This window comes from Triticum urartu, chromosome 7, assembly GCF_003073215.2.
Source record: "Triticum urartu cultivar G1812 chromosome 7, Tu2.1, whole genome shotgun sequence".
NCBI classification, from domain to species: Eukaryota; Viridiplantae; Streptophyta; class Magnoliopsida; order Poales; family Poaceae; genus Triticum; species Triticum urartu.
In genome coordinates this window covers 701,146,233-701,168,200 of record NC_053028.1, presented here as the reverse complement: position 1 = coordinate 701,168,200, position 21,968 = coordinate 701,146,233, and the positions used below count along the sequence as shown (strand labels likewise).

At 40.7% G+C, this 21,968-nt stretch overlaps 2 pseudogenes; one reads left to right on the top strand and one right to left on the bottom strand.

The window, feature by feature from the left end:
• Nucleotides 1-11,924: 11,924 nt before the first annotated feature.
• Nucleotides 11,925-12,565, top strand: LOC125519479 (annotated as a pseudogene).
• Nucleotides 12,566-17,002: 4,437 nt separating this feature from the next.
• On the bottom strand, nt 17,003-18,045 carry LOC125519478 (annotated as a pseudogene).
• Nucleotides 18,046-21,968: the final 3,923 nt, after the last annotated feature.

The window sequence follows — 21,968 nt, the reverse complement described above, 5'->3', positions numbered from 1 at the left end:
TCGAGGATAACAAGATGGGGTTTATTTCATATTGCATGAATTTATCTCTCTACATCATGTCATCTTGCTTAAGGCGTTACTCTGTTTTTAACTTAATACTGTAGATGCATGCTGGATAGCGGTCGATGAGTGGAGCAATAGTAGTAGATGTAGAATCGTTTCTGTCTACTTGTGACGGACGTGATGCCTATATACATGATCATGCCTAGATATTCTCATAACTATGCTCAATTCTGTCAATTGCTCAACAGTAATTTGTTCACCCACCGTAGAATACTTATGCTCTTGAGAGAAGCCACTAGTGAAACCTATGGCCCCCGGGTCTATTCTCATCATATCAATCTCCATCACTTTAATCTTGCTTTGCTTTTTACTTTGCCTTTACTTTTTACTTTGCATCTCTATACCAAAAATACCAAAAATATTATATCTATCAGATCTCACTCTCGTAAGTGACCGTGAAGGGATTGATAACCCCTAATCGCGTTGGTTGCGAGTAGCTAACGTTTTGTGCAGGTACGAGGGACTTGACTGTGGCCTCCTACTGGATTGATACCTTGGTTCTCAAAAACTGAGGGAAATACTTACGCTACTTTGCTGCATCATCCCTTCCTCTTCGGGGAAAACCAACGCAAGCTCAAGAGGTAGCAAGAAGGATTTCTGGCGCTGTTGCCGGGGAGTCTACGCAAAAGTCAACATACCAAGTACCCATCACAATCCCTATCTCTCGCATTACATTATTTGCCATTTGCCTCTCGTTTTCCTCTCCACACTTCACCCTTGCCGTTTTATTCGCCCTCTCTCTCTCTTTCTATCCTCCCTCTCTATTTGCCTCTTTTCCCTCGCCATGTCAGAACCAAAAAGAGTTGGGGGTTCTCCCCCAAGTTCTAGTGCTTTAGACAATCCTGCTATCTTATCTAAACTCATAAATCGGAATGCTATAGAACAACTTGCCGGAGTTATCAATGGGAACCTTAGTAATTTTGATGAAGATGATTCTGGAATTTTTCGTTACTTACTTGATGAATCTTTGAAAGATGTTTGGGATAGGCTGTTAAGGATCCGTGCTAGCTATGTACCCCAATATCAAATTGAGGTTTACTTAAAAAGCTTTTATGTTGGGCTACCCGCTTCATTCAAACAAGTTTTAGATTCTATTTTCGAAGGGGGTTTCCTTGAAGGGGACCCCATAGATACCTATGAGAGGATGAAAACTATATTTGGGCACCCCATTAATGAGAAAGCTGAAATCACATCTCTCTTGCTTTCTTACCAAAACGAATCTATTAAAGAAATAAAAGCTAGCCTAGATGCCAATTTCCGCAATATTCTTAATCCTTCTTCTACCATTAATGGACATGTACTTTGTCAAAATAGAAAGATTAAATCCATAGATAACAAGTTTGCTCTCTTTCTCTCTAAAACCAAGAATGGCAATACCTAGATCTATCCTCGCTTTTATGCCTAGCTAGGGGCGTTAAACGATAGCGCTTGTTGGGAGGAAACCCAATTTTATTTTTATTCCTTAGCAATAAATAAATTATTTATCCTCTGTTTTGGTTGTGTTTTTTGTGTTAAATTAGTGTTTGTGCCAAGTAGAACCGTTGGGAGGACTTGGGGAAAGTCTTCTTGAGCTTGCTGTAAAAAAAACAGAAACTTTAGCACTCACGAGAACTTCTGTCATTTTTATTTGAAGAGTGCTATTTAGTTAATTCTTTTTGCAGATGATTAGTAGATAAATTCCTCACGTCCATCAATTTATTGTAGAATTTTTGGGGTTCCATATCTTGCGCTAGCTACAGATTACTATAGACTGTTCTGTTTTTGACAGATTCTGTTTTTCGTGTGTTGTTTGCTTATTTTGTTGAATCTATGGTTAGTAAAATAGTTTATAATCCATAGAGAAGTTGGAATAAAGTAGGTTTAACACCAATATAAATAAAGAATGAGTTCATTACAGTACCTTGAAGTGGTCTTTTGTTTTCTTTAGCTAACGTTGCTCACGAGTTTTCTACTTTAAGTTTTGTGTTGTGAAGTTTTCAAGTTTTGGGTGAATTCTTTTGATGGATTATGGAACAAGGAGTGGCAAGAGCCTAAGCTTGGGGATGCCCATGGCACCCCCAAGATAATCCAAGGACACCAAAAAGTCAAAGCTTGGGGATGCCCGGAAGGCATCCCCTCTTTCGTCCACTTCCATCGGTAATTTACTTGGAGCTATATTTTTATTCACCAACATGATATGTGTTTTGCTTGGAGCGTCTTGTATTATTTTTGTCTTTGTGTTCTGGTATGCCACAATCATCCTTGCTGTACACACCTTTTGAGAGAGCCATACATGAATTAAAATTTGATAGAATACTCTATGTGCTTCACTTATATCTTTTGAGCTAAGTAGTTTTGCTCTATGTGCTTCACTTACATCTTTTGAGCTAAGTAGTTTTGCTCTATGTGCTTCACTTATATATTTTGAGCGTTATAATTTTGCTCTATGTGCTTCACTTAGATATTTTAGAGCACGGTGGTGGATTTGTTTTAAAGAAACTATTGATCTCTCATGCTTCACTTAAATTATTTTGAGAGTCTTAATAGCATGGTAATTTGCTTCATAATAATATGCTTGGTATTCAAGATCTATGAAACTTTCTTTTGAGTGTGTTGAATACTAAGAAAAGATTGAAACATGATAATTGTTTTGAGATATGGAGGTGATAATATTAAAGTCGTGCTAGTTGAGTAGTTGTGAATTTAAAGAATACTTGTGTTAAAGTTTGTGATTCCCGTAGCATGCACGTATGGTGAACCGTTATGTGATGAAGTCGGAGCATGATTTATTTATTGATTGTCTTCCTTATGAGTGGCGGTCGGGGACGAGCGATGGTCTTTTCCTACCAATCTATCCCCCTAGGAGCATGCGCGTAATACTTTGCTTTGATAACTTCTAGATTTTTGCAATAAGTATATGAGTTCTTTATGACTAATGTTGAGTCCATGGATTATACGCACTCTCACCCTTCCACCTTTGCTAGCCTCTTTAATACCGCGCACTTTTTGCCGGTATCATACACCTACCATATACCTTCCTCAAAACAGCCACCATACCTACCTATTATGGCATTTCCATAGCCATTCCGAGATATATTGCCATGCAACTTTCCACCGTTCCGTTTATTATGACACACTCCATCAATGTCATATTGCATATCCCGGTACACCACCGGAGGCATTCATATAGAGTCATATTTTGTTCTAAGTTGAGTTGTAAGAAAAATAAAAGTGTGATGATCATCATTTTTAGAGCATTGTCCCAGTGAGGAAAGAATGATGGAGACTATGATTCCCCCATAAGCCGGATGAGACTCCGGACGAAAAAAAGGAGGCCAAAGAAGCCCAAATAAAAAGATGCCATAAAAAAGAGAAAAGGCCCAGATAAAAAAATGAGAGAAAAAGAGAGAAGGGACAATGTTACTATCCTTTTACCACACTTGTGCTTCAAAGTAGCACCATGATCTTCATAGTAGAGAGTCTCTCATGTTATCACTTTCATATACTAGTGGGAATTTTACATTATAGAACTTGGCTTGTATATTCCAATGATGGGCTTCCTCAAATTGCCCTAGGTCTTCATGAGCAAGCAAGTTGGATGCACACCCACTTAGTTTCTTTTTGAGCTTTCATATACTTATAGCTCTAGTGCATCCGTTGCATGGCAATCCCTACTCACTCACATTGATATCTATTGATGGGCATCTCCATAGCCCGTTGATACGCCTAGTTGATGTGAGACTATCTTCTCCTTTTTGTCTTCTCCACAACCACCATTCTATCCCACCTATAGTGCTATATCCATGGCTCACGCTCATGTATTGCGTGAAGATTGAAAAGGTTTTGAAAAAGTTAGAGTATGAAACAATTGCTTGGCTTGTCATCGGGGTTGTGCATGATTTAAATACTTTGTGTGGTGAAGATAGAGCATAGTCAGACTATATGATTTTTTAGGGATAACTTTCTTTGGCCATGTTATTTTGAGAAGACATAATTACTTTGTTAGTATGCTTGAAGTATTATTATTTTTATGTCAATATAAACTTTTGTCTTGAATCTTTCGAATCTGAATATTCATATCACAATGAAGAAGATTTGCATTGAAATTATGCCAAGTAGCACTCCGCATCAAAAATTCTCTTTTTATCATTTACCTACTCGAGGACGAGCAGGAATTAAGCTTGGGGATGCCTGATACGTCTCCAACGTATCTATAATTTTTGATTGCTCCATGCTATATTATCTACTATTTTGGTCTATATTGGGCTTTATTTTCCAATTTTATATTATTTTTGGGACTAACCTATTAACCGGAGGCCCAGCCCAGAATTTTTTTTGCCTATTTCAGTGTTTCAAAGAAACGGAATATCAAACAGAATAAAACCTTCGAGAATGTGATTTTCTCGTCGAACGTGATCCAGGAGACTTGGACCCTACTCCAAGGAGTCAAACAGGTGGTTACGAGGGTGGGGCGCCCCCCCCTAGGGCGCGTCCCCTGTCTCGTGGGCCCCTCGGTGCTCCACCGACGTACTCCTTCCTCCTATATATACCTACTTACCCCCAAACGAACAAAGACGGAGCCAAAAACCTAATTCCACCGCCGCAACTTTCTGTATCCACGAGATCCCATCTTGGGGCCTGTTCCGGAGCTCCGCCGGAGAGGGCCGTCATCACGGAGGGCTTCTACATCATCATAGCCTCTCTGATGAAGTGTGAGTAGTTTACCTCAGACCTTCGGGTCCATAGTTAGTAGATAGATGGCTTCTTCTCTCTTTTTGGATCTCAATACAAAGTTGTCCCCCTCTCTTGTGGAGATCTATTCGATGTAATCTTCTTTTTGCGGTGTGTTTGTTGAGACCGATGAATTGTGGGTTTATGATCAAGTCTATCTATGAATAATATTTGAATCTTCTCTGAATTCTTTTATGTAATAATATTTGAATCTTCTCTGAATTCTTTTATGTATGATTGGTTATCTTTGCAAGTCTCTTTGAATTATCCGTTTGGTTTGGCCAACTAGATTGGTAGTTCTTGCCATGGAGAAGTGCTTAGCTTTGGGTTCGAGTTTGCGGTGTCCTTTCCTAGTGACAGAAGGGGCAGCAAGGCACGTATTGCATCGTTGCCATCGAGGATAACAAGATGGGGTTTATTTCATATTGCATGAATTTATCTCTCTACATCATGTCATCTTGCTTAAGGCGTTACTCTGTTTTTAACTTAATACTGTAGATGCATGCTGGATAGCGGTCGATGAGTGGAGCAATAGTAGTAGATGTAGAATCGTTTCTGTCTACTTGTGACGGACGTGATGCCCTATATACATGATCATGCCTAGATATTCTCATAACTATGCTCAATTTTGTCAATTGCTCAACAGTAATTTGTTCACCCACCGTAGAATACTTATGCTCTTGAGAGAAGCCACTAGTGAAACCTATGGCCCCCGGGTCTATTCTCATCATATCAATCTCCATCACTTTAATCTTGCTTTGCTTTTTACTTTGCCTTTACTTTTTACTTTGCATCTCTATACCAAAAATACCAAAAATATTATATCTATCAGATCTCACTCTCGTAAGTGACCGTGAAGGGATTGATAACCCCTAATCGCGTTGGTTGCGAGTAGCTAACGTTTTGTGCAGGTACGAGGGACTTGACTGTGGCCTCCTACTGGATTGATACCTTGGTTCTCAAAAACTGAGGGAAATACTTACGCTACTTTGCTGCATCATCCCTTCCTCTTCGGGGAAAACCAACGCAAGCTCAAGAGGTAGCAAGAAGGATTTCTGGCGCTGTTGCCGGGGAGTCTACGCAAAAGTCAACATACCAAGTACCCATCACAATCCCTATCTCTCGCATTACATTATTTGCCATTTGCCTCTCGTTTTCCTCTCCACACTTCACCCTTGCCGTTTTATTCGCCCTCTCTCTCTCTTTCTATCCTCCCTCTCTATTTGCCTCTTTTCCCTCGCCATGTCAGAACCAAAAAGAGTTGGGGGTTCTCCCCCAAGTTCTAGTGCTTTAGACAATCCTGCTATCTTATCTAAACTCATAAATCGGAATGCTATAGAACAACTTGCCGGAGTTATCAAATGGGAACCTTAGTAATTTTGATGAAGATGATTCTGGAATTTTTCGTTACTTACTTGATGAATCTTTGAAAGATGTTTGGGATAGGCTGTTAAGGATCCGTGCTAGCTATGTACCCCAATATCAAATTGAGGTTTACTTAAAAAGCTTTTATGTTGGGCTACCCGCTTCATTCAAACAAGTTTTAGATTCTATTTTCGAAGGGGGTTTCCTTGAAGGGGACCCCATAGATACCTATGAGAGGATGAAAACTATATTTGGGCACCACATTAATGAGAAAGCTGAAATCACATCTCTCTTGCTTTCTTACCAAAACGAATCTATTAAAGAAATAAAAGCTAGCCTAGATGCCAATTTCCGCAACATTCTTAATCCTTCTTCTACCATTAATGGACATGTACTTTGTCAAAATAGAAAGATTAAATCCATAGATAACAAGTTTGCTCTCTTTCTCTCTAAAACCAAGAATGGCAATACCTAGATCGATCCTCGCTTTTATGCCTAGCTAGGGGCGTTAAACGATAGCGCTTGTTGGGAGGCAACCCAATTTTATTTTTCTCCTTAGTAATAAATAAATTATTTAGCCTCTGTTTTGGTTGTGTTTTTTGTGTTAAATTAGTGTTTGTGCCAAGTAGAACCGCTGGGAGGACTTGGGGAAAGTCTTGTTGAACTTGCTGTAAAAAAAGAAACTTTAGCACTCATGAGAACTTCTGTCATTTTTATTTGAAGAGTGCTATTTAGTTAATTCTTTTTGCAGATGATTAGTAGATAAATTCCTCACGTCCGTCAATTTATTGTAGAATTTTTGGGGTTCCATATCTTGCGCTAGCTACAGATTACTATAGACTATTCTGTTTTTGACAGATTCTGTTTTTCGTGTGTTGTTTGCTTATTTTGTTGAATCTATGGTTAGTAAAATAGTTTATAATCCACAGAGAAGTTGGAATAAAGTAGGTTTAACACCAATATAAATAAAGAATGAGTTCATTACAGTACCTTGAAGTGGTCTTATGTTTTCTTTAGCTAACGGAGCTCACGAGTTTTCTACTTTAAGTTTTGTGTTGTGAAGTTTTCAAGTTTTGGGTGAATTCTTTTGATGGATTATGGAACAAGGAGTGGCAAGAGCCTAAGCTTGGGGATGCCCATGGCACCCCCAAGATAATCCAAGGACACCAAAAAGTCAAAGCTTGGGGATGCCCCGGAAGGCATCCCCTCTTTCGTCCACCTCCATCGGTAATTTACTTGGAGCTATATTTTTATTCACCAACATGATATGTGTTTTGCTTGGAGCGTCTTGTATTATTTTTGTCTTTGCTTAAGGCGTTACTCTATTTTTAACTCAATACTCTAGATGCATGCTGGATAGCGGTCGATGAGTGGAGTAATAGTAGTAGATGCAGAATCGTTTCGGTCTACTTGTCACGGACGTGATGCCTATATACATGATCATGCCTAGATATTCTCATAACTATGCTCAATTCTGTCAATTGCTCAACAGTAATTTGTTCACCCACCGTAGAATACTTATGCTCTTGAGACACTAGTAGAAAACGGAGCTTTAGCGCCGGTTCGTAAGGGCCTTTAGTGCCGGTTCCATAACCGGCACTAAAGGGTGGGCACTAAAGCCCCCCCCCCTTTAGTACCGGTTCGGCATGAACCGGCGCTAAAGTGCCACCACGTGGCGTGAGCTCGCGCCCTGGTATGGGGGACCTTTAGTACCGGTTGGTGTTACCAACCGGTACTAAAGGTTTTTTTTATTTATTTATTTTTTGAAAATTTTGGAAAACAATTTGATTTTTTTTTATTTTTAATTTTTCTGAATTATTTGATGATTTAGTCTCTAATCACCTCTCTTAACTGCTCAAGTGTGGATCACTCATTCCAAATCGCCTGACTTCCCGGCCGGTCACCCATCCTCTCACTCCCCCAGCCTGAGCATGCTTAACTTCGGAGTTCTATTCCCTCTACATTCCAAGTGTGCACTTGTTGTTTTCCTGACAAATGTAAGCTGTCAATCCTATTAACCCTCAACAGTTTAGCTTGAGAATTAGGTCACACGTTTCACCGTTTGAGTTTGAAACTATTATTCTAAAAAACAGTAATTATTTAGTAACACTAATATTTCTTGAATAAGTTTGACCATAGTTTGACCACAGTTTGACCATAGTTTGACCAAATTTGACCAAAATTTAAAAAATTGAAATAATTATTTAGTAACACTAATATTCTTGAATAATTATGTAGTAACATTAATACTTCTTGAATAAGTAGTTTGACCAGTTTTAACCAATTTTTTTAAAAAAAACTGAAATTTGACCATATCTTTTTTTCGTTTTGGAATTTGAGGATTCTAAAAAATTGCAAACAGGCCGTAGGCAGTCTCCATCGGATGCGGATTTTCATGCTGAATTTTTTGATATATTATATGTTTTTTTCCGACATCGTATGCAAAAAAGTTATAGTCGTTTTACATTTACCCTACACTTTTTGCAAAACATGTCCAAATTTAAGTTTTCAAATTTTCCTAACTAGTAGATGTAGTAATATAACTACCCCTCGAAGGATTTTTTGAAGTTTTTATCATTTTCTTTTGATTTTTTCAGAACTGGAATGGCGACACAGGGGGGGTAGAGTTTGAAAATTGCCCAATAGTGCCGGTTTGTGTCACAAATCGGTACTATAGGTCAGACCCCTTTAGTACCAGTTCGTGGCACAAACCGGTACTAAAGGTTAGCCCTTTAGTACCGGTTTGTGACACGAACCGGTACTAAAGTTGATCGTGGGGCCCGGCCTGACGCCAGCCTGCCATCACCCCTTTAGTACCGGTTTGTGGCACGAACCGGTACTAAAGGATCGCCACGAACCGGTACTATTGATCCCCGCCACGAAGCGGTACTATTGATCACATTAGTGCCGGTTTTTTTGTAAACCGGCACTAATGTGCTTCACATTTGACCCTTTTTCTACTAGTGAGAGAAGCCACTAGTGAAACCTATGGCCCCCAGGTCTATTCTCATCATATCAATCTCCATCACTTTACTCTTGCTTTGCTTTTTACTTTGCCTTTACTTTTTACTTTGCATCTCTATACCAAAAATACCAAAAATATTATATCTATCAGATCTCACTCTCGTAAGTGACCATGAAGGGATTGACAGCCCCTAATCGCGTTGGTTGCGAGTAGCTATCGTTTTGTGCAGGTACGAGGGACTTGAGTGTGGCCTCCTACTGGATTGATACCTTGGTTCTCAAAAACTGAGGGAAATACTTACGCTACTTTGCTGCATCATCCCTTCCTCTTCGGGGAAAACCAACGCAAGCTCAAGAGGTAGCAGAGTGTTGACATCGTCCTTAGAACAAACACATTACAAATTATTTTTCGGCATGCAAGTTTTGCCCAAAAAACAGGGGGCATGTGTTGACACCAGATTTTGGCATAGTCAAAAACACAATTAAGATGGCCTCAAATGAAAAGGTGTTCAAAGCGAGAAAGTTCTATATCGTCAAAATGAGAAACTTTGATATTTGGGCCATAGCCATCGGATCTCATCTATAAGGCCAAAGTTGTGTTTGAAGTACTCAGATTTTGTATTCAGAACACTATTTGGCTGATTACGCCCCCAAGGCGGCCTCGTATGGAAAAATAATACACACGGTTTGTCTTCGTCTCGTTGAAATAATCAATTTTGATATAAAAATTGCTCCAACCCAAGCTCGTATACAAAAGTTAGAGCCATCGGAATGCAGCTCTGTCATGAGGCAAAAAATGGTGTGCCCCACACCCTGTGTGATGGTTAGCGTGAATAATAGTCTGTTTGACGCGAGTGATTTGACCCTCAGGCTGACCTCTGATCAGAAAACGTTCAAAATGAAAGTTGTTCGTCTTGTCGAAACAGTCAAGATTGCTTTTGGACACGTTTCCATCCGAGATCGTTTACAACCACAAAAAAGACCCGCAAGGTGCAGCCAGTTTAAACCGAATAGTTTTGGAATGTTCGGAAAGAACCAATCCGAATTTGACTAGGGTTTTGGACGTGAATCCAATCCTTTTCCTTGCACGGGAAGTCTAACCGCCTCTTATATACCAAAGGGGTGACGGTCGATTGAACACACACAATTGAACAAATCATCTACCACTTTTTTATCATTTTATTTCTCTCCTTAACCCTGGTTCTTCTTCTTCCTCGTTCTTCGTCTGTTCTTCTTGTTGCAGGACGGCGAACCTCGAGGCCCTAGGGGCGATCAGGTCGACCTAGGACAGCCCATAGCCGTCGTGCGCCCTGACGGGGTCCCTCTCGGGCGTGTGGGGTTTCGGATCCTCAAAACCACCCGCCGGATTGCCTGCGTACCACGCTTTCGGACGGGCCTCCTTCGACGTGAACTGCTGTGCATCACCCCCGGCGTCAAGAGTACACGGTGACGTGTTCGTGTGCGAACACATAGTATCTAATGTGCGGCAAATAAAGGGGAACACGATTTTCTTGGCATGAATCCTACTAGGACACAAGTCCCCGTGGAAGAACTTTCTCTAGATACTTCATTTTTTAAAACATATGAACTTTCTGTAGATACATCATTTTTTAAACATGTGAACTTTCTGTAGACGTAAGTTCTGGACATTTTTTTAACATGTGAACGATATTTTATGTGGAACGTGCACTGTTTTAAATGGTACGAAAAAAATTGGATTACACAAAAAATAATGTAATGTCGAACATTTTCCGAAAAAGTCACATACATTTTCTTGAAATGCGTGGAAAAAAATGTCACTTACTGTTTTTTTGAATGGTGCAAACATTTTCTAACAGTTGAGCAAACTTTGTTTATTGAACAATTTTCAAATGTGCGATGAACACTTTTAACAAATTAACCAAATTATGTTCCATATACAAAGTATTAGTATTTTTAACACATGTGTAACGTCGCGTCTACTTGCTCCCACCATTGGACTTATAAATATTCCTGCAAGAACTCATGTATAAACTAGTACGTGATGGCAACTCCCTCTTCTTAATGTGCATGCGCTACAAACTCATAATTAATTAATCATTGATGATTTTCCATAAACAATCTTAGCCAGCCGTCACTAAACTTGTTCTTCGTGAACATACTTCTCCAGGTTTTTAGAGATGCCGGCCGTCAATGGCCAGTGGAGGACCCATCAAACGAGTGGTCAGAGCCTTGAACCGAGGCTCATCTGGCTGCATCCGGCGTCGTCAACCTTTAGCTGTTAATGGCTCCCGGCTGAACCAGGACGTTTCCACAGGTCTGACTTAGGCACGAGAAAACAGTCCAATGAACTACTCCTTCGTATACGCGAGAGAAGCAAAGCGAAGCAATTGAATGGAAGATCGTTGGCTCTAGCGAAAGAGCATTGTGGAGTTTTTTCTTCTATTATTAGCTAGAACAAATTCATTCCATTACTGAACTGAACTCGCTTGTTGTAGAGCGAAGCGAACATGAGTTGGATATACAATTACGTTCCGTCTCTTCTTTGTCCTCTTGTCCTCAAACACGCGTGCATTGCATCGATTATTAAATGCAACCGACGGATTATTAAACCAACTAAGATTGAACGGCTGGCTTCCATCATCCTTCTGGATGCCCTCGATCAATCCATAAGACAATCTCAGCCAGCAACCACTAAACTTCTTGTTTGTATTCATACATCTCGAGGTTTTTTACTTTTACGAGAGATGCCCACTGTCAATGGCCAGCAGAGCAACCATCCGACGATCCTTGACCGAGCACCCATCTAGCTGCCTCCGACGTCGACAACGTCTAGCTCCTTAATGGCTCCCGGCCAAACCACTAGTAGACTGTTAATGGGGGGCACTCCCAGCAACACGTCTTCGCGCGGACAGCCTCATCTGTCCGGGTATATAAGGGGCTCCGTCCCCAAGCCTCCTCCACTCTTCATCGACAACATTGCCGGAGCCACCACAGCTTCGGATCCCTCCAGCACCTGCTCCTTTCCCCCAATCAATCGCCACGGCGGCTGCCGTGCTCAGGGCCCAGTTGAAGACCCTTGTCACATCCATGTTCGCCACGGTCATTCCACCGTCAACCCCCTACTGAACCTGTGTGGTTGCTGGATGACTATGCCTTTAGCTTCTCGTGTACTGATCCATCTAGGGTATGGTGGATGAGTATTTCCAGTGCTTGCAGTCGATGGACGAGGATGGCAGCTCAGGCCCAGCCTTGGTCCCTGAGGTCATCAACCTCTTCATCGCCAAAACCAACAGAATCCTCAACGACATCGTCGGCCTGCTGTCCGCCCCTAAGACCCCCTTCTTTTCATCTGCTTTCGTCATGTCATCTTGGGTACTTATTTCGTCCGCTCTGCTTTGAGATACCCAGGAAGCAGCCCATGAACTTCAACAAGGTCAACAACCTGGTGCATCAGCTCAAGGGGTGCAACTGCAGGCGATGATGCTAAGACATTTCTTTGTCCAACCCATTTATAATTGTATGTTGTCCCCAGCCGCATCCAAGGAAAGTGAGAGCACCAGCGCCAAATCTAGGACTTGAACCCTCATGGGATGGGCTGGGGAATACCACTATTCTCCTAACCATCCAACCACATGTTGGTTAGCGTATACATGTTCTAATATGGTGCTATATTGATTAATCACTAGAGAATGCGTGGTCAGAATGTTAAACTGCAAATTTGATTTATAACTATATGTTTGTTAACTTACAATCATATCTAATGGCTATAAAAAATTTGATTTATAACTGTATGTTTGTTAACTTACAATCATATCTAATGTTAAACTGCAAATTTGATTTATAACTGTATGTTTATTAACTTACAATCATATCTAATGTTAAACCAAAATGTTAATCTGCAAATTTGATTTATAATTGTATGTTTGTTAACTTACAATCATATCTAATGGCTATAAAATTTTTTTTTATTAATTTGATGGTCATATATTTTTAATTATTGTGGTAATTTTTAGTCTATTTATCTTTTTTTGGGAAACCCGTCAAATACTTTAATATATAATATAAGATAGATGTGGCTCCTTTCGAAATCAATTTGCTCCCTTTTTTAGCGGTAATTTTCCATAGATTTAAGATTTTCAATACTTGACTAGTAATTTTCCAAATACGTGTTTTGAACATTTTCGAATATATGATTAACTAATTTTCATGTAGACGTTTTGATGTATACTTTTTCTTACACATTGTATATCTTTTACATTGAAAATACTTGTGTGTGTGTGTGTGTGTGTGTGTGTGTGTGTGTTAAAAGATTAATAATCGATTAACGTTTTCTCAAAATACAAGTGCTGAACATTTTGTACGGTATGAAACATTTTGTTTGGATTACACAAAAAGTATAATGTCAAACATTTTCCAAAAATGTCACATACATTTTCTTGACATGCATGCAAAAACTAAATGTCACTTGCAGTTTTTATGAACGGTACAAACATTTTCTAAGAGTGGAGCAACCTTTGTTTATTTACTATTTCTTTAATATAAACAAAATAAAAAAGAAAAAAGCACATGTGTGATACCATGTCTACTTGCTCCCTTTAGGTGAGCTCATCTACCGTCTTGACATGCCCATCCACCTTTGCTGTCTCAGCTCCTGCCCTGCCTCCTGGATACCAGATTCAGTTTGCTCGCCTGCCGCCAGACATTGGAACTTCGTACGATGGCCTCCAGCTCCAACTCTCTTCCTGGCCTAGACACGGATGAGCACGGCCCCGACACGGCTGGACCCTCCGCCCTGGCATCGCCTCACTCACTCAACCGAGCCGATGCTCTTTCTGTCTCTAGCAAGCACCTTCTCCACCGCCTTCTACACCAATGGAGGTGAGCATTTTTGCAACCCAAACTGGCCGTTGTTGTCTCTCTCTTCTCTGGTGCGTCCTTTTGATTTTCTCTCTCCACCTTCGGCTAGTGGTCAAGCTAGTCAATTAAAAGTGAAATAACATTCTCATGATGCGCACATAGCTCGCTATACCATCGCGAGGACCCTCCGACGGTCTCGCCTTCCGAGTCCAGTTTCTGTTAAGCTAGCATTGTATGTGGCTTTAGTTTAGCCGGCACTCTGTTTTCACTAGAGTATTTGGCTTTAGTTCAGTGTATAATTCGGTTTAGCAGTCAATTCCGTTTTCACTAGTGAATACCAAGTCTAGATCTGGTTGCCTCCGCTCTGTCCACGTCCTACAAATGTTCATCATTTGAAGTTTTCAATTTATAATAAACACCCATGTAAATGTACTTGCCATTACTTTTGTTTGCTTCTCTTCTTGATTATTGTTATTGGACTAAAGCTTGCCATGTCTTTTCAATCGACCGAAGTCGTCGACGCACTATGAAGTGGGTAGGAGATGCGTGACCCTGCTCGAGGACCTACCTGAGGAGATCATTGACATGATACTCATCTGGTTGCCACCCAAGGAGGTCGGCCGCTGCCGTGTCGTCGCCATGTCATTGCCTAGCGTGACACCCACACCCGCATTCTTTCTTGAGCACCGCCACCGCCAAGTCATCGCTCCCCATCGTCGACTGCCACACGGGGCCGCCAAGCTCATCGTCTTTGTGACGCCGGTGCCCATCAGCATCTCTGGCCTTTCCTACAATGGTTTCGCCGCCTTCCACGGAACAAAAGTTACTCAAGAAAATGCGCTATTCATCTAACTGTTTACCACCTGTCCACCACCATGGCAGACTGCACTGGCCTCTTTATGGAGCAAGTGACATTACAGGAGACGGTCGAGACATTATTGTGTTTGACATAGAATCAGAGTCATTCCGATGGATGCGCGGTCCTCCCTAGCCGTGCCATCACGGGAAGTTGTTCGACACGAAGGGGACACTTGCTTTATGGGGTGGCTCGACTCCAAGCTAACTTCTATCAATGTCCGGGTAATGCAGGATTACGAGGCTAAAATACGGGCCTTGAAGTACCGGATTGGCCTGTCGATGGTGGAGGCATCAAAGACAACTTTATTCGGCTTCCTCCAAAAAGAAAAGGATAAGATCCTTGGAACCCACGGTGCACAGCTGTTGAACAACATGGTTGTGCTAATCAGTAGTCGTTTTCAACAAAAAAAAACGTGCTACCCTATGGTATTGTGTACAATGAATGTGTCAGTATTGCATGTTGCTTACTCACCGCACCCTCTCCGAAATCCTAGCTCCAATTCTAGGCCATGAGATGCACAAAGATCAGGGACATCAAGTTTCTGCTCGCGAGCTCAGATGCATCCTCGTGAACAGTAAAATAAGAAAAGTAGTATACAAACTTTTTAAAATCTGATTTTTTAATGCGAACAAACATTAACAATTCTGAACATGCGTGCAAATTACCATGAATAAAAAACATGTAAAACTACTTCCGTAGAAAAAAAAACAAAATTGATGCTCTATGTGTTGTTTCGTCATAACAATTTGCACACATGTGGAGAATTCGTCAATGTTTGTTCCAAGATAATCAGTTTTTTTATATCATTTACTATTTTTTTACTGTTCATGAGTGTGCATATGAGCTCTCGAGAAGAATCCATAGCCTTCAATCTCCATAGGGCATGTCTGAGAATGTTGGTGACTTCTGTTTTGCTTTTGCCTTGACACGCCTTTTGTACATAGCTCTTTTTATGTGTAATGTACATTGTTTCTAAACTGCATGAAACATTTTTCCGAATTATGCACACATTGTTTACATTGTATAATTTTTTTAAAAAATTCCACGTGCATTTTTGGAAACGGGTGAATAGCTTCGAAATGACACATACTTCTTATCGAATGGTACTCCCTCCGTTTCTTTTTAGTTTGCATATAAGATTTGGTCAAAGTCAAACTACACAAAGTTTGAGCAAATTTATATAAAAAACTATCAACATCTACAATACTAAAGCTATATGGTATCAAAATTCATTTCATGATGCATCTAATATATTGGTTTCATACTGTGATTGTTGATATTCATTCTTATAAAGTTGGTCAAACTTTACAAAGTTTGACTTCGACCAAATTTTATATGCAGACTAAAAAGAAACTTGGGGAGTACAAACATTTCCTAAATATTGAGCAATCATATTTTACACAGTATGAACATTTTTTAATGTGGAATGAACACTTTTAAAAAAAATTATGTTTTCATAATAATGTATATACTCTTTTTAATAGAAATAAAATTAAAAAGGAAAAAACACATGTGTGACGTCAGGTCTACTGGCTCCCTATAGGCGAGCTATGCTTCCGTCTCACCTTGCCCATCCACCAGGCCGTGGTGGCTCCGGCTGCTCTGCCTCCTACACTCCGGGCCGAGCTCGCTTGCCTCCGTCTAGACAGAACCTCGCACTATGTCCTCTAGCTCCTACTCTCCTCCTTAACTGGTTGCGACGAGCACGGGCTCGCACGGCTTCACCCTCCTCCTTGGCGTCGCCTCGCTCACTCAACTGAGCTGCTGTTTTGCCTCATTCCGACGAGGACCTTCTACTCCGCCTTCTTCCATAACATAGGTGTGAACCATTGTTGCCCGAACTGGCCGCCGTCGTCTCTCTCATCAGGTGTGTCTTATTGATTTTCTCTCACCAACTGCAGCTGGCGCTCAAGCTTGTTAATTAGAGGCGACAGAACACGCTCGCGATGCGCACATAGGGTCTCGCCTTCCGTGTCTAGTTTCTGTAAATCTAATATTGTATGTGGCTTCAGTTTAGCTATCACTTTTGTCTTCACTAGTGTATTTGGCTTCAGTTTAGTGTATAATTTGGTTTAGCCGTCACTCTGTTTTCACTAGCGAACGCCAAGTCTTGGATTGGTTGCATCCACACTCTCCATGTCCTACACACGCTCATGACTTGCACTTGTCAATGTATAATAAAGACTCGTGTAAACATACTTTTCATTTACGCTTAGAAAAACTAGCACTCTTTCTCTTGAGGTTATCATAGTCTTGGCTTGCCATGACTTCACCAAGTATGTTGGAGATGCCATAAATTTGAGGCATTCCTGTTTGAGATCGTTACACTAATGTTGATCAGCTAACGCATATGTAGTTGCCACTGTTTGTACTTTAAGACACCTGTAAAGAATAGCCTCACATATGAGCTTCAGCTTTTCAATTGCGTATCGATCGGCAGCCTTGAGTAAGTGTGCCATACAATCTCCCTTCTGTCCTCTTGATCGAAATCATTGAAAGGAAGCACCAAGCAGTCCGTGTAGATAAAATGCAGAAGTGTCCTAAAAATGTCAGGTAACATATCTTCGACGATTAGAGATCACCCTTCTTTCTCCATCATTGGGCCACAGAGCTGCGCCCTAAACACCGGGGACCTCGCAGCAAGCACTACCCTGTGTGCAAGAAATGCCTCATCTTGGACGCAGAAGGTCACGTCCGCCCCTTCTTTTGACTCTAGAATATTTGCGAAATCAGCTGATAGTTGTGATGGCGGCAGCTTCACTTGGGGTGAAAGTAGTAAGTCACTGGAAGTCACCACTGGATCTTTTATAACACTGACTGAAAACTCGATTGAGAAGTGGTCAAATTTCACATACTCTGCTTCAAGTAATGTTTTCTCCATGACCTTCTCCCACCCTCCCATCCTACATTTGCCCTCTGCACTAGAATAAGTTTAACACTCCGATCTGATTCAACTCCGTGCTCTGTCCTCCTGGGGAGATCAATCGATAACAAAATATTGCCTTCACTTCAGCATTTTCCCTCATAAGCTCAACAAGAATAGAGATGTGCTTTTGGCTTTCAGCATTGATTCCTTGTGGGTAGAATCTAACTGAACAGTCATACTCACCAACTTGGAAGGCATGGGACCTCATAAAATTGCCCGGTCCAGTTTCCTTGATGACACTATAGTCATTAACCACAAAGATGTGGCTATCCTGAACCACCGTCGCGTTGCAGGTCGAGACTGTAGTTCCAAACTCCATGTGAAATTCAAGTGCCTGCAATTCCACACAAGATCCTATTAGCACACAAAATATGCTTCATTATTTTAAAATAACAGAAATATATGTACTAGTGAACCACCTCGACCTATTCAAAAGGCGGTACACAATTATTGTAGGATGACCTGCCAATAAAACTACTTGGCCTAGATACAAGTTATGGACAAAACTCACCTACGCGTGTTTCTTGGACCAGCCCATGGCAAAGAAGAGTTGCATCACAGGGTAGCATTATATCTCTTTTCCTCGGGCTTTCCTACAAAAAAGAGCTCGGCCCGAATGTTTTGACTCCCATAAAATCAGAGGAAACGAACGGTGTTCCTCTGGTCTGCTATGGTGTTCCTCTGAATTAATACTACAAACAAAACGGCACCACAGGAAGATCAATTCCAACTGAACGGCCACTCCTACGATTTTTACTTATATATACTTCTCATATAAAAAATGAATATATGCGAACCATGCATCTACCTATGCAGCACAGTACTACTAGTCTCTACTGTCTACTACTACCATCTAGTACCAGCTATGGATTGAATAACAGACCTTGAAATGGAAGAGTGCAGTGGAATGGCGACTAACGGTAGAAGAGATCCCAAAGCAAAATCTTGGCCGGCAGGCTCACTACGTAGCAAACCTAGTGTGAGAGATCGGTATTTCTCGATCTGGGTAGTGTGTTCCTGCTAGTGTGTGTGGTTGAGTTTTAAAGGATTGAAAACATGCCTTCTCGTGACAATATTTGAGCGCTATCTATTTCCATCGGCCAATATTTAGATAATTTTAGTACCATGCCAAAAAATCCTATTACAATTAATACAATAAAATGACCACATATCTGTACATAAATGATCTCACAAAATTAACTGGCTACTATATATCTCCTAGATATATTCTGTAAATGCACAAAATCCTCATCAATTTCTAGCAACTACTTTCTCCGATATTATGAGTAAAACTTTGACCAAAATTTTAAATAGAGATTGGTTTTGCTAATACTAAGTGCACACTCCCTTATCTATACCCTCTAACATTGCTTCGAGATATGTGCTATCCAACTAACTTAGGACATACAAATTTCTTTTGTGGGTTCCTCTCAAATGATAAAACATATGTACATCAAACTTTATAGATCATTATAACTTTGGAACTAAAATGTTGGAAAGAGAATATGGAATTTGTTGATCTATTATAAATATACAAAATTTAATTTGAACAAAAAACTGAATTTTTTTGTTACACGTCGTAGATCGAATACATTGTTGACATGTAAAGTTTGATGTCCATATGCTCATTTATTTTGGAGATGCAAAAGTGGAAAGTTCATGAATTGACCGCGAGGCACAAAATGGATGGTTAGATAAGGGGGGTACAACCACAACTTTCACTTTTAACTAATAAAATATGAATTGTGTGTCGAAAAACTATATTGTGGGAAAACATCTTTCGAATACCAAACTACTAACTTAACCCAACACGCGTCCGTAGGGAATACATTGTTGTGGTGTAGTGTACATACGTTCATCACTTGCGCATGTAAATGTATAATAAAGGCCCATGTAAATGTACTTGTCATTAACGCTTCAGAAAGCAACTAATGCCTAAACGCATTTGAAACAAAACATGATGGAGTGGCACTAAATCGAACAATAGGAATTAGTTACCATCTCGTGTTGCAAATCACCCAACATAAGAACCAAGAAATATTTACTTTCATCCTCAGAATGTTTGTAGTTGTATACATCACGCAGTGTGCATCTTCCTCAAGACAGAGACCACATCTTAGCCTGGCCACCTGCGGCAATATAAAGTGGAATGAAGACATGAAGGGATTTCATATACGACATGATGGATCAAGAGAGGGAGAGAGCTGAGCAGCACACGAACAAATCAACGGAGGATTACTGGCAAAGGTCACAGTGAAATCGAAAGGTGGGGAAGTCCAAGATAAAACTATGGCCGAGATCACACTAAAAAATTAAGACTTGGAACTCTCTCGTCATTTGAAAATATACCAGTTTGAATAACTGTATTTATAACTTCATTAAGAATAGTGATTCATGTAAAACTTAAGCTTTTTATCACCTTACTTGCCTCTCTCCTTGATTCAAGCTGTTGTTGGACTAAATCTTGCCATGTCTTTCCAGCCGACGGGAGTCGATAGAGCACTACGATGCCAGGAAGGAGAGGCGTGACCCTACACGATGTCCTGCCCAAAAAGATCATTGAAAAATACTCATAGGTTGTCGCCGAAGGACGTCGGCCGCTGTCGTGCCATCACCATGTCATGACGTGGTGTGATCACACCCAGATTCTTGCATGATCACCACGGGCGCTAGCCGTTGCTCCCCATGGTCGATGGCCACAGGCGGCCCACCAGCCTTGTGGTTGTTCGTGACGCCGTTTCCCATCAGCAGCTCTAACCTTTTCTCCTGGGCTCCGAACACCATTCTCCAGATTGTCGCAAGGGTCCTGTGATGCCTTCCTTATATTTTCTCGGGGTAACTAGTTGTACATCTGTAACCCAGTTATCCACACGCATTTTCCAGTTTACCACCAGTCCACCACCATGAAGACTGCACTAGCGTATTTATGGTACCAGTGAAATTATGGGACGCGGTGAAGACATTATTGAATTTGACATAGAATTAGTCATTTCGAGGATGCATTGTCCACTCCAGTCGTCCCGAAGTTGTTCGACAAGGAGGGTACACTTGCTTTATTGGGTGGCTTGACTCCCTGGACAGCTTCTGTCAATGACTGGGTGATGCAAGATTACGAGGCTAAATTATGGTCCTTCAAGTACCGTATTTACATGTCAATGGTGGATACATCAAAGGCAACTTTATTCAACTTCCTTCAAAAATAAAAAGGATAATATCGTTACATTCCATGGCGCAGCTGTTAAATAATGTGGCTCTGCTAAACTAACAGCCTTTTTCAACAAAAAGCACGTGCTACCCTACGATATTGTGAACAATTGAATGAGTCAGTATTTGATATTGCTTACTCACCACACCCTCGAAGAGAGTATCGTTTCTACTCATGAGCTCATGCGCATCCTCGTGAATAGTAAAAATAAAAATAGTACATAAGTTTTAAAAATCTGAATTTTTTTTTACGGACGACCATTGACGAATTCTGAACATGTGTGCAAATTTCCATGACGAAAAAACATGTCAATATGCTTCCATAGAAAAAACAAAATTGATTCTCTATTTGTTGCGTTTCATGAAAATTTGAACACATGTTCATAATTCGTCAATGTTTGTTCCAAAAATTTCAGCTTTTTATTTCTTTTACTATTGTTTTTTATTTTACTGTACAGGAGGGCGCATGTGAGCTCTGGTGTAAACTCTAGGACGCGTTTAGCGGGCAAACGGCTACCCAAAGCGCTCCGAAGCTGCCGGTTATTTTAGGAAAAAAATTGTCTCCTTTCTCCATTAGGAAACTTTTCTCATCTGGTTTTTTTTCACACCCTACAGGATACTTTCACGGTCATCTTGTGGTGCTTGCATTTTGTTCTGTTTTGCATTTAATTCTTTGTTTTAAATATTTAAAATGGCATAACTTTCATCATCCTTCTGGAAAAATGTTAGCCCTTGATCAATCCTTCTGGATGCCCTTGATCAATCCATAAGACAATCTCAGCCAGCAACCACTAAACTTCTTGTTTGTATTCATACATCTCGAGGTTTTTTACTTTTAAGAGAGATGCCCACTATCAATGGCCAGCGGAGCAACCATCCAACGAGCCTTGACCGAGCACCCATCTAGCTGTATCCGACGTCGACAACGTCTAGCTCCTTAATGGCTCCCGGCCAAGCCACTAGTAGACTGTTAATGGGGGGCACTCCCAGCCACACGTCTTCGCGCGGACAGACTCATCCGTCTGGGTATATAAGGGG